This window comes from Balaenoptera borealis (assembly GCF_965194805.1).
Source record: "Balaenoptera borealis genome assembly, chromosome: 3".
In the NCBI taxonomy this organism is placed as follows: domain Eukaryota; kingdom Metazoa; phylum Chordata; class Mammalia; order Artiodactyla; family Balaenopteridae; genus Balaenoptera; species Balaenoptera borealis.
In genome coordinates, this window is record NC_138866.1 from 60,020,152 (window position 1) to 60,034,602 (window position 14,451).

General features: G+C 35.4%; 1 long non-coding RNA gene across 4 annotated transcripts in view; it reads right to left on the reverse strand.

The window, feature by feature from the left end:
- Positions 1-202: 202 nt before the first annotated feature.
- LOC309625126 overlaps positions 203-14,451 on the reverse strand; it is a 47,919-nt gene continuing 33,670 nt past the window's right edge. For 3 of the 4 annotated variants that reach the window (XR_014242331.1, XR_014242332.1, XR_014242333.1), the window contains exons 2-3: positions 13,163-13,258; positions 4,865-7,397 (exon numbers count right to left, since the gene is read on the reverse strand). This is a non-coding gene — a long non-coding RNA (uncharacterized lncRNA). Of the gene's footprint in view, positions 1,811-4,864; positions 8,888-13,162; positions 13,259-14,451 lie in introns of those variants that run through there. The other variant, XR_014242330.1, reaches the window with a different exon arrangement.

The window sequence follows — 14,451 nt, forward strand, 5'->3', positions numbered from 1 at the left end:
CATTTTCAGGGAAGCAGCTTTTAATATTAAGGCATTTCACTAACTCAGTTGTCTTCCTTCAGTTTGCTGATACTCACTCTGTCAGTATTTAGCAACTCAGGTTTTCTAATATGGTTCAGAAATATGTGGTGCTGTGCTAAAGAAAGGACGTGGATGCTTTCGGGGGGGGGGGGGCCTTGGGAAAAGGGCTGTAAAGAGAACTTGGGTAGTTGTGATCTCTGGGTCCTCACTTTTATGGAATCACCAGTGTTATCTCCTCTTGGCCTCCCCAACCCAATAAGCACCTGCATTCTAAAAGAGATCTCTTCAATGATGTTGTCCATTGGTCCGTGAATCCCAGGTTAGGCCTGTGCAGGGCTGTCTCTGGCCTCTTGACCACATCCATTCCAGTTTTGGGCTTTACAGAATTTCATAGCCTCTCTTTTGTCCTAGGTTGTGGATAGAGCAAAACCTTGACTATAGTGAAAGATATAAAGGTGGCTTAGTGATCTGTACGTTAACATGGCTACCTAGAATCTACTCAGGAGTACCTCTCAACCATCTTTCCTGATCATTTGGGGCCAATCTCAATAGGCTGAAGCTCTGTAGTTCAATAGGGTGTTTAGAAACAGAAGCTCCTCAGGGGTCTGACTGCTATGTTACCACTGCCACCCAGAGTCAGGAGCTCCATCAGATCCCCAGCCTCCAGCCCAAGTTCCCTGCAAATGAGAGTCTTCCCAAAGATATTAATTTCCTATGTTCAAAGCCTTCTAAAACTACACTTTTAGTATCATACAACTCCCAGCCATTGGTACCATTTATCCTCTACTATTAGCTCTGTTATCTGATCTGCAGCTTGGAGGCTTGGCTGTTGTCAACCCACAGAGGAAAACTCAAAACTTATATAGAATTAGTAATTGCTTTTTCTCCACCTAGGAGAAACAGTTTTTTTGTTTTTGTTTTTTTCTAGGAAGTCAGTTATGTGTTGCCATGTGGATGAAAGGTAAGAAAAACTCTAACCAAACAGGAATATGACTTTTCATTTATGTATATAGCACTTTCACTTGCCTTGTGTAAAATTCATTCAACTCAACAAATATTTATTGAACCCCTGCTATGTGGCAGACATAGTTCTAAGTTCTTCATATTATCAGTGAACAAAAGAGTTGGACTACTTACCCTCATCAAGCTCATAGTTACTTCACAGGGGTGTTGCAGTAATTGAGACATGTAATATGTTTGGCATAGTGCCTGGCATTTAAAAACTACATAAGATGCAGATTATGTTTAAAAGAAAATAGGACAAATGGCAGTGTTCCAGGTAGAACTTAATTTAATCATAATTTGTCATTGCTATGATGAGTATTATAAAAATGAAAGATTTAGATTGATACTTTTTAAGTCAAAACATGAGAAAATATATCCTTCGAGTCAGTTGTAAAATGACATTAATCTAACAGTTGATATTCTGATTTTCACAGCAATATTCTAGTATGAGTATTAACTTAATTCTTGCATAATTTACAAAATTTAAATATTAGTTCTGTTACAGCTGCCTTTTTCCATTTTTGAATAATGCTGAGATCTCATCCCAAGGGTATGTTCTCTTTCCTGAGGAAAGACACACATTTGACGAAAAGATTTCTGTGAAATATTTTAATGTGCTTTAAAAAAGAGAAATTTAACAATACAATTTTCCATTATTAAAAAAATGCCTCAGTCTTTCAGGTAATACTTCTTCCGTTTTTTGTTTTTTTTTATTTGCTGCAGATGAGCCTTAGTTGAAAATCAGGTATTCAATTGCCTTTAGATTTTTCGAAGTTGATGATACCTAACAACATGAGGGATTATAAAGAGTTCCCTTTTTAAAAGTTTGACACTTTTAATAATAATCACTTTATTTTGTATTAAAATCCTCAATAGTATAATAAGAATATTATTCTTTATTATGGAAGTAAGCCCTTAAAGGAACTACAAAGGCCAGAAAGTGAATCATAGTTGAATGTTATAAAATTAGTAGCATTACCAAACAAGAAGAAAAAAAGAAGCCTAATAAAACTTAATTTTTTCCTAATGATTAGAATAGTCCAACTGCAATGCAATCAGAGGACATGCAATACACACATAGCAGGAAACAATCCACATTAAATTTTAAAATCTATTATAATATTAAGCATCAAGGAAAAAAATTCTTCATCAGATATAGTGTGACCTTATGAAACTAGCACTGGTACTATTTGGCAGTGATGGCAAACTTTCTTAAAATATTCTTCTTTTGAATGGATATATCTATCCATTAGGAAGCAACCTAATACAGAAAACTAATCATAAGTATTGAGACTTTCTATTCCTATGTGCTTTTCCTTTTGAGTTCCAGATAATACTTTTCTCAAAGATGATTTCATTTTTCTCTACATGAGTTTAGATTTGTTTTAAAATATCTCAACTCATTACAGACAATCTAGGATGACTCAGATTTGTGTTAAGGGCAGTGTCTTGAATTTTGGTGCCCAGGTTTCTAGACCTAGCCAGTGGTAGAGAATTTTGGTTATTCGTCAGAATCATTGCAAACCAACAGAACTTTCCTCCACAATCCATAAACCCTATGATGATTCAAAATGCATAAATGTGACACATATTTAAGACAAAACAGTTCCATTCTTTCTATTTATATCCAAACTCTTTATAAAGACTTTTGTAGTACGATGCAACATCTCATTAACCTCATTCCACAGATGGAGAAAAGGAGGAAGGAATTGTCTGTTTGCCTTTTTACTGTCTTCATGTTGATGTAATAGTTTGTGGTTTGTCTAGCAGAATCACTTCAGCAATTTAAAATAGGGTGTAATCTCTTAGACTCCTGTGAACAAGTACAAGCTGTGGTTAATGGAATTTCTTTCAAGGTAATTTGGGTGATCTAGCAAGCTTCTTCAGAGAAGCTTTAAAAAGTATCATTCTAGAAAGAGATGGTATTATAGCTAAGACTCTCAGATATTTTCTCTGCGATACCACAGTGGGGGTTATGATAATCATGAGGGCAGGAGGAATAATTTAGCATGTCTTTGGAAAGGTTTTCCTAGTCACACTGTCACATCAGGATACCTCAGTTCTCTGCATAGCACTTATTAACATTGATTTTTTTTTAATTTAATTAATTAATTTATTGTCTGTTTCCCTTTACTAAAATGTAAAAGGTGGCTGAGGAGGTGACATTTAAACAGAGATTTATGTGATAAGAAAGAGTCCAGGAAATATCAGAGGAAAGCATTTCAGCTAGAGTAAGAATAGCTCATCAAAGTCCTACTTGAAAATGAGTTTGGCATGTCTGAGGAAAAGAAAGGGCAGGGTATCTAGAGCCAAGCAGGATGGAATAGTGTGGAAAGATTTGGAGGAGGCAGACAAAGGCCAGGTCACAGGGAGCTTGGTAAGTCAGAAGTAGGAGGTTGTATTGTACTCTGAGTTAAATGGCAGCTCCTGGGGGCCATGGGAGGGGAGGGCATTCAGCTGGAGTGACACAATCTGGTCTACAAGATTTGACTTTGGCCCCTGTACTAAGAACAAAGTGAAGGAGGTGGGGCAGGAGTGGAAGCAGAAAGGCAGTTAGGAAGGCACTGGAATATTCCAGTTGAGAGATATCATTGGCTTGAACTAGGAAGGAAGTGGTGGGGATGGAGAGAAGTGGTAGAATTTAAGATATGTTTTAAAGGTAGAATCACTTTGACTTATAGATGGATTAGATATGCGAGATGAGGGAAAGAGACTACTCAATCTGCATTCCCCTCATTCTCTAGAAGCACTCTGTTGTTCTTGTATTAATTTCTTTGTACTGAAGTAAAACTTATTTCAGTAAAATAAGCAAATATTAAGTGTTCAGTCTATTGACACTTTGTATATGTATATGGTTGTTTAACCAACCACAAAACAAGATATACATTTCCATAACCCAAAAGACTACCTCAAGCCCCCTCCCAGGCAGTACCCTTAACTCTTATCCACTCTTGATATTCTTCCCCAACCCCTTTACTACAGTCCATTTTGCATATCTTTAATCTTCTTAAACTGTTGCTTTGTTCATTCCATTCTTCTATTTGGTAACTTTAATGGTGCCCCACTGTAACAAGATACCTAAATGTATTAACTTGTAATTAATTCGAATCCTTCCATTGACTCATCTCAACCCCTTTCTCCCACTTCTTCCTTTGTCATAGATAGAATATATTACTCATTACTCTTCCAGATAAGTCTTGCTTATTTCCATCTTCTAAAACTTTACATATATTAGTCTTTTAATCTAAAATATCTTTAGATTTAAAATCTTTCTCTCTTGGTTCTACTCATTCTTCAGGGCCTCAGTTGGCTTTCCATGAAAATACCAGGATAATCCTCCATTTGTCCAAGGTGTGTGGCATCTATGTTGCTTTAGTGTCTACACTGCAGTTTCCTTGTTTTTTGCTTTCTTAGGAAGTGTGGCATCTATATTGCTTTAACGTCTACACTGAATTCTCATATTTTGTTCTTCAAGAATGCATGGCATCCATTCTGCTTTAATATCTTCACTGCTGTCTCCTCTATTTTGTTCCTTTATGTATCCATCACCTCTAGCATAGTACCTGGTGCAAGTTTGGTGTTCGATATATATTTGTTGAATATATGATGAAAGAATTCATTAACATGCATCATTAGTTATCTTTGATGTATTTGTACTATCTCCTCATCTGGATGGTACGTTTTCTATAGCAAATTTCCCATGATATCTTTCATAATATCTAGCAAGGTAATCTAGAGAAAGTAATTGACTAAAAAGTTAGCAAACCTTGTCTTTCCTAAAATGCAACATTGCCTATCCTAATTGATTTCTCACCAATTCAGGTAACTTTGCCAGGTGTTATCAGTGGGTGATAATAGACATATCATCTGCACTCAAATTTGGTATCTCAGGTGTGGGGGATGTGGTTCAGATATCTGGTGAACCTTCTGGCAAACTCCAACCTAAATATGCATGTAAGAAATACTTTTTGTACCTGGAAATTTACCAAACCTGCTATGGTAAGTAGACTCTGCCTAGAAGCAAGAATGAACTATTTTTAAACACTTCTGATAAATGAGTATGTAATAGACATACAGATCATTTCTATGTAATAACATGAGATTAAGCATAATCAATTCAATGCTCTCAGAAATTTTGATGAGGGAACTAAATTGACTGCAAAGCAATTTGATTAAGTTTTTTTTAAAACTCAGTAGTAGGAAGCCAAGGTTTAGTGTAAAGGCAGAATATGAAACGGAGGACCTGAATTCAAAGGAAGTTCCAATTCTTTCATTAACTAGATGTGTGTCTTTGGATAAGTCTTTGGATAAATTATCTGAAATATAATTTTCTTATCTTTAAAGTGGATATGACCAGAAAGCCTTGAGAAGAGACTGAGATGGTGCATGCGAAGATCTTTTGTGGTCTACGTGCCATCTATTAATAACAAGATGGTAAAAACATAATTTAAGAGAAAAAGAAAATGTGTATATAGGTCCAGAAAATAATAACCATGTTGCATTGCTGTTTTCTGTTGCTTATCAGGCATTGCACCCCGCTAAGAAATTATTCTTTACTGTCTGGCTCCTTTCATATTGGCAATTGTTGTCATGGTTCTTGTCTCAGACTCCTGAGAGCTGTTCTGAATTGTCACTTAGATTCATCTGGGCATCCCTCCATTAGTGTTGGATTCCGGTAGTCATGGAAATTACAAGTTGTCCTGTTTAGTGTGGCAGCTGTTAAGCAAATAGCATCCTAAATTTTATGTCATAACTCGGTACTTGAGAATTGGCAGATTAAAAAATTCAATAGCATCATTCTCTAAATTGTCTTAACAACAAGCCATCAGTGAAGGGACCAGGAAGTGTACATCACATGCCTATCATAAAAGAGCAATTAGAATTTCTTCCTTAGAAAACAAAAAAATTTCAGTAAGTACACATTTGTTTTGAGTATGTGTAGAAAATAGGTTAGTAGAAAACTATGTTCCCAAGTATTAATTATATATATTAACTAGTAAATAAGATAATTCTATTAAGTTTAGAAAGGAGATCAAGGTTAATTTTATTACCAAGTACCCTTGGTCCTATTCATTTAATAGCGGAGGATATATAATCTATCAAAGTACAAAAAAAATTTTTAAAGCAATTTAAAATCTCTTTAACAAGGTCAGAAATTAAGTTTTCAGGCTTAACTCCAAGTAAGTATAATGTCATGACTTTAATAACAATTAAAAATAAATTTAGACTTTTGAGCAATTTTTTTTTTCTGAGGGAACACAGAACCTTGAAAATACCTTGGGGGAAATTACTACCTCTCTGGAAATTAATGAATCCTTATACTATCCCTGGAGGGTTATGGGATGTTTTCTAATTTTGCATTGCAGATGAGAAACCAAAGAGCCTGGCCAATAGTTTCTATTTTCAGGGATGGACTGACCAGGACTCTTGTAATGCTCTTCCCTCTTCGGTTTGTCCGTCGTTTGGCCTTGTCCTTTTTCTCTAATACAAAGTAGGCAGATAATAATATGTGTTCTTTGTTTTAGAGTCTTATTTCAATCTCTGAAAGCCCCAGGCATACTCTTTGGCCTATTTAGAGCTAAATGAAAAGCTTAGTTTCTAGTATGTAATATTGTACTTTTCTTTCCAATTATTTGAAGTCTAACCTATAGGATTATACATCCCACATATGGTCTTATGACACACTAACATCAGTCTGGGCCATGGGACTATTTGCCCAGTGGAATGTAAGCAGAAGTGGCATATAGTGTGTCCAAGCAGAAGCTTTGAGAACCACAGCATGCTTCAGCCATTTCTCCCTCCCTCTGCAATGACAGTGGCACGCCCAGATAGGCACTGCTCCTTTTAGCCTGGGTCCCAGAATGAGAAGATAGGTAGAGTGGAGCTGCAGGGGATCCACAGGTGACTCATAACATGAATAAGGAAAAAAATCTTTACCGTTATAAGTCATTGAGATTTTGCAGTTGTTTGTTAGTGCAAATAATCTAGCAAAATTTGGTAATACACAGTCCTTGCCACAGTGTGACAGATTTAAGATAAGTGACTCTCTAAGTACTAATGCACACAAGCAGGTATTCAGTTGGAAATTTACATAAAAACTTGATATTTGCATTTAGTTCATTGTCATTAGATTTTCATCATGTTAGTTACAGTATTGTCCAGGTACTTGAATAAAAGAAATGTGTCCCTTATAAAAGAGACAAAAGGTTAAGCTTAAGTATAGCACTCAACTATAAAAAGACAGAAAAAGTTCAGTAGACCCATGGCATTTATGGATTTAAAACTGACCACATACAGTGTTGTTAAATCTGTGACTTGAGGTGGTTTGTAGTTTTCTTGAAGCATCGGTTTGAATGGTGTTCTTGATGAACCTGTAGGGAGAGTTTGCCGCTGTGTATGTCACTGAGCTTGTGGGAGGGCCTCGCCCAATGCTCCTCAAAGCACAGTCCCTGGACAAGCAGCCTCAGAGTCACTTGGGACCTTGTTAGAAATGCAGATTCCCAGGCATCGCCCCAAACTTACTGAATCAGAAACTCCTGGGGTTGAGGCCTAGCAATCTGTTTACCCAACCCTCCAGGTGATTCTGGTGTTTGCTAAAATTTGAGAACCACTAGCCCTGTCATTTTCCATGAAGGCCTTTGCTACTCTCTATACCACATAGTGGTACAGGACCTAGAAATTGGCATTTTAAAAGCTTCCTTGTTATTCCTGATACAGGTGGCTTATTTTCACTGGCTTACATTTTAAGAGAGAATGTAGTAATGTTATTCAGAATATGCTTTCACAGTATAAGAGTAGACATTCAGGATAAAGAAATGGTGGTATATATATATATATATATATATATATATATATATATATATATATATATATATATATATATATATATATGCAATGGAATATTACTCAGCCATAAAAAAGAATGAAATAATGCCATTTGCAGCAACATGGATGGACCTAGAGATTATCATACTAAGTGAAGCAAGTCAGACAGAGAAAGACATGTCATATGATTATCACTTATATGTGAAATCTAAAAAAATGATACAAATGAACTTATTTACAGAACAGAAATAGACTCACAGACATAGAAAACAAACTTATGGTTACCAAAGGGGAAAGGGGGTGGAGGATAAATTAAGAGTTTGGGATTAACAGATACACACCACTATATATAAAATAGATAAACAACAAGGACCTGCTGTATAGAACGAGGAACTATATTGAATATCTTGTAATAACCTATAATGGAAAAGAATCTGAAAAAGAGTATATATATATATATATATATATATATATATATATATATATATACACACACTCTTTTATATATATATATATGTGTGTGTGTGTGTGTGTGTATATATATATATATACGTATTACTGAATCTCGAATCTCTTTGCTGTACTCCTGAAACTAACACAGCATTGTAAATCAACTATACTTCAATTAAAAAAAAAAGAGTGAACATTCAGAAAGAGCTTGGTATCCAGCAAATGTCAAGGATCTCATGTACATGCAATTTAAGGTAATAAATTGATGTTTAAACACTCATTATCATAACAAATATTGGCTTTTATAAGACATCAAACCACAGACATGTTTACACAGTGTCTCCTGACATCCACAATGAGGAGTGAAGCCACTGTAAAGAACACAAAGCATGAAGTTCCAGTCCCTGCTTTTTTCAGCTGCACACTTTACCTGCCTGCTCATCGTGTGGTGCTGGCGGCCCTGAGGAGGAGGGACTAGGAAGACAGGAGACTAGGAACCAGAAGTTTGGAAAATAGTTTCCCAAAGGCAGATGTCTTAAATTAAAACATGAAGGCAGAAATCTAAGTCAGATTGGGAAAGGTAGTCCTGGGTTGGGTGTGAGTCAGGATGAAGAGGAATATGAATAGGAGTCAAAAAAAAAAAAAAAACAGCAAGAAAGAAAAGAAGGAAGGAAGGAAGGCAGGGAAGGAAGGAAGGAAAAGCGTTGTTAATCAGCTTGTTTTAAGGTCTTACTCCACATCTTTTTTGCCAACATTATGCTCATATTAAGTCAACACCTGAGAACCATGACCTGCTGCTGATTTTAATGTAGCAGAACTGTTTCCTGTGGTTAGAATGTAAGTGCCATGGGATCAGGAACCATGTCAATCTTGTGACCATGCTACTCCAAACCCTGATCAATCAGTGAGACCCAGAGGCAGCTTTACTGTGAAGCTAAGCCTCCGGCTTCCTCCCTTGCACAGGTCACTTTTAATATACGTAATTTTATTTTTGTAATTTTTTATTATTTTTCTTAAAGAGGACCCTGAAAATGATATAACCTCCAGATCTCCTCAAACATGGATCCACCTCTGGTTAGGAGGTGAATAAATTGAGGTGAAATATGCTTGGACAAAGGTCAGTGAGAGCACGATGAGGGAAAAGATTAAATCAATATGTAGAAGAAAATCAGCTATATACCTGGTGATTGACTGGATTGTGGAAGGAGGAAAAAAAATAAAAAGTGAGCAATTCCGTTTCTTTCTTTGATGGTATTATTAAGTTCAAAGGTAAATCATATGTAACAACAGGCTATCTGGATATCAACTAATATATAAAAGTCACCTCAATGATTCAATTCTTGCCAAAATAGAGAAATAGCTAAATTCCACTATAATTAGGTGGACTACAAACTGGTTAAGTGACTGTACCACATGACACTGATAGAAGTTTCTAGGGGTGCATCAATTGCCTAGGTCTTTGTAACTCTTCTTTTCAATATGTTTGTCATTTGGACCTAATTATAAGCATATGACTAAATGTATTAGCATATGTTATGTGATTTGGAGAAGACCAGAAAATTAAGCTAAAATCTCAAAAGGATGCAGAATTAGACTCTGTAAATCCTTTTAATTGGAATACATGACTTGGCAGCAACATTGTTAAAACTGCCTGAGCTGACTTCATGTTGAGCATGTGATGTCCACCTATGAAGGCTAATGTCATCCTAGGCCACATTAATAGAAATGTTTTCTTGACTCTAGAATGAGAGAGGAGTGGTAGCCTCATTTGGCTTCACAATGTTCACTGTTGTCTTCAAACAGTGGGTTGTTGATATGTTCTATCTGATAAGACGGGTTCTATTTAACCCCTCTGAGGATAAAACTAGGGTCAGTATCAGTAGGTTTGATTTTTATTGTAATTACTTTTTAATAGAGATATCAAAGATAGAAGTGTGGTAGTGAGTGGCCCATTGTATGTGTTCAATCATAGGCTGAAAGACAGTCACTTAGTAGGCATTTTTAAGGGAGAAAAGCATTAGGTAGTCGGTTATTTCATGTAATTTAAGGTATCTTTTTAAACTCAATGTTTTCAAGATTCTGTTACTCTATGACTCCTTGATAATTTTTACTTAAACTCCATGTTGTTGGTCCAACTCCTTCTGAGTTGTTCTTTTAACTACTAGAACTGGCAGCAACCCACAGCATGTTCCTTTCTGCGTTTCCAGAGTTTCCTTTCATGGATCCAAAAGATAAATTCTTACTGAGAACTAATCTACTATTTATTTTTCTGTTCAAGAAGAATTCAGTTTATTCATCTATAGTAAGGCTTAATAAAGTGTTGTTTCTGGCAAAATTAAAAGGGTTAAATAAATTATCTTCACACAATAAAAACAATGGATAGACATCTATGGTGAAAGGCCCGTTCAGCTTATAAACTGTAACCTGATCGTTCTAGATTTTTCAGTTCAAGTATTTCTGAAAAAGACCTCTGTAGTCATATTCTCCAGAGTTCTCAGCCATGTACCTATTCAATTAGCATTAATAAAACATAAGATCAACTATCTTTTGCTCAAAGAGTTATGCTAGAAAATATTCTCTTAAAGATTATTCTTCTATTTGATGAATTAGCCAAATTTTCACAGTAAAAATATTTGGGATCTTGTATTACTTGGACTAGTAACACTTAGTTAATTCTCTTAAAGGTCAATGAATAAAAAGGACATTCAATAACAAAAGAGACAGTAGAATTAACTTTAATGAGCAGTTATCATTACCAAAGCATTTTTTTATAAAATAACAAAGAATGGTGACCAAATTTAGATTTAATTTTATAGTTTCCGTGAAACAAGCTAATTAATTCTTCAATATGATCACCATAATTAAAAGGGAAAAAACTCCTATTGATTAGTTGAACTTATTTAAATATCATGAACAGTCATGGGAAAAGGTAAAACAAAAAGTCAAGATGAGGAATCAATAATCATGTTCAGAAAATAATGAAATCAAATAGTGTATCTAACTGAATATAACCATTATAAAAAGAGATGAGAGAGAAAAGTGTTATAACAGTACTTGTATATTTTTTTGTCCCCCAGCATCTTTGTAAATTAGGATTTGCCCTATTGCTTCACTGAAGTCTTCACAGGAAACTTGGAAATATTAGACTGCAGTTGGCCTCTGGGTTACACCTGGCTGTTTATTCTTTGCAACTGAAACTATTCAGGAACACTTGCAATCTAACTGCTTTCAAAGAAACCAGTGGAGAAAGATATATTCAGTAAAAAGCAATAAGGTTGTACTTAAATGACTCAGTTTTAAAATTATCCATCATATATGGCATAGGCTGTTACTGAGCAGTGGTCTACCACGTTCTATTATAATCAACATGTGATAAAGTCTTAAGAAATCGATATTTACTTTTATAGAAACAATAGTAGGAAAATATGTGGAATTTTTGGTTCTTGTTTTAATGAAGTATATAAAACAAGAACAAATTCTGTACTTACAGGTTTTTAAATTTATCTTGAGTGCCTTTTATTATATCATCATCACCATCATCGTCATATACTATTATATTTAATTACTGTCGTGGAATCTAATGTTGACCTCACAATTCACCTGTAGTATTGCAAATCCAATAGGGTCTCAGTAATAGAAAGAAAGTCTTTTTTTTTTTTTCTTTTTTTTGGCCATGCTGCGAGGCATGTGGGATCTTAGTTCCCCAACTAGGGATCAAACCTATGCCCCCTGCAGTGGAAGCATGGAGCCCTAACCACTGGACCTCCAGGGAATTCCAGAAAGTCTTAATAGGTAACCTAAAAGACCCCTATTCGGATATAGAGCTTATGTTCACTATAACGCCATTAGCAGGGCGCAAGAATATCAGCTAGACAAATAAGAGCTGTAGGATTTAGTGAGTCATTCCAGAAAGAACCACAAATCAATTCAAGCACAAACTGGTTTCTCTGCTCAAATGCCACCTTCTTTGAGAAGCCTTTCCTGATCACCCGTCTAAAATAGCTCTTTCATAGTCACAGTCTAATCGTTTACATATTTTTTTCATAGCATTCATCTTTACCTGATGCTGTGTAACATGTTGATTTGTTTATTATCTCTTTCACCTGCTAGAATGTAAGCTCCATGAGGACCGAGATATTTAATTTGTTCATAGTCCTACAAACTGAAAAAATTGCCTAAAAATTGGTGACTTTCAAGAAATATTTATTAAATGAATGCAACTCAGGGGACGTCAAATATCTGCCAGTGGATGAAAAGTGAAATCCTTCAGTGAAATCCTTCTGTCTTGTAGACATTTGGGATACTGAACACCTTTTACCCAGACTAAAAGCTAAAAGCATAAAAATAATACAAATTTCCCTTAACCCAATTTTTCTCAGTGTGATAGTAGGATACATAAAGAGTCTAAAAAAACCTATAAAGCTTCCTTATGAAAAACAATTATACTCTAAATTTTGGTCATAAATAAGAGTCCAGATTTTTTGCAGTCTCCCTCTTCTATTGAACTGATTACGAGGGCACAACCACCAATGTTGAAACAATTGAATACACACAATCAGTACGTAGAATATTCTAAGCAATTAGAATGCAGTTATAGCCCACTGCTCTCAAGAGTAAATTAAAAAACAAATTTAGAAATATTCTGGGAATAATTAGTACCAGAGAAGTCGAGCTGAATGTAAAAGAAAACATTTATAATATATGAGATACTTTTAATATGTTCATGAAATTTCTTAGCATTTATGATTGTGTTGGGGTTAATTATTTTAGCAAAGGAAGGGATTTGAGAACTGTGGCAGTCAGATCAGTAAGCCACAGGAAGCTGTTTTACTCCATAACTTAGGGTTTTCAGTGAGTTTACCTAGTGCTTGTGGGACTAGCAAGCTTCAGAGATTTATCTCATGGGGTCCGGAACTGCTGGGAGAACCCACTGAGGAGAACTGTTGATTCTCACATCCTGTGTGGGAAGGAAAAAAAAAAAAAAAAAAAGACATTTAGCGAAAGTAGACATCGCACCAAACACAGAAAGATAATCTGATAGCAACTGAGGCAAAACCAGAGATATCCTTGCATTGAAGCAGCGATGTTTTTGGTAGCAGCCAATTTGAATTAAGAAATGGAAGTATCCGTACTTTCTTTCTGTGAAGGTAGTGGTACTGTTTTTGTTTTTCTTTCCCATTAGTTAGCAACCATAAAGCAGTAATTGGAAAAAACTTGGTAATAATCCTATGCTCTTAATTTTTATTTGAAAGACAAATCGCAAGTAATATGTCATTTTAAAAAAAACTGTGAGCAGTTCCCTGAGAAAAGGAATGTTTTCTCATAAGCAGTCAAATACCCTTAACGGCACAATTGCAGGACTCTGACACTATGGCCCATTTTGAAATTTCATGAAAATGGCAAGTTAGTATAGAGAATGTAAATTCCAATCAAATTGTCATTACTCTGTTTGTTTGGTTATGTTTACTTATGCCTTTTAGCTTTTTGCTGTTAAAGCACTGGTATTTTCATCCTTTCTTAGTTCCATTTAATATTTTCAGCACTCTGCCCTTTTGTTATATGCAAGAAATGCTCACTCCCCTCTCCCCACCCCACCAACCCCATATCCTATTTGCTTTGCTGTCTTATTCAGCACCGAATAAACAGCCTTGTTTGTAAAAGAAGAACCCAAATCAATGTTTGATACGCAATAGGCAGTTTCTCAGTTCAGATGTCCAACACTTGCTTCTAACATTCTTTTCTTAACATTCCCTATTTTATACAAAAATAAGCTTCAGCTGCATAGCACAGGGAGATCAGCTCAGTGCTTTGCGACCACCTAGAGGGATGGGATAGGGAGGGTGGGAGGGAGATACAAGAGGGAGGGGATATGGAGATATAAGTGTACATATAGCTGATTCACTTTGTTATAAAGCAGAGACTAACACAACATTGTAAAGCAATTATACTCCAATAAAGATGTAAAAAAAAAAAAACTTCATATTTAATATCAAATGGGAAAAAGAAAACCATACTATGGAATAGCATTATCATGAAAAGGCATTGTTATAAAAAGACATTATTCTTAGAGTTTTAACTAGAAAGCACTAATGCCTGCCCGTTTTCATACCCAAAGCCTGAAAAATACTCTGCATATTTAAAGAACATAGT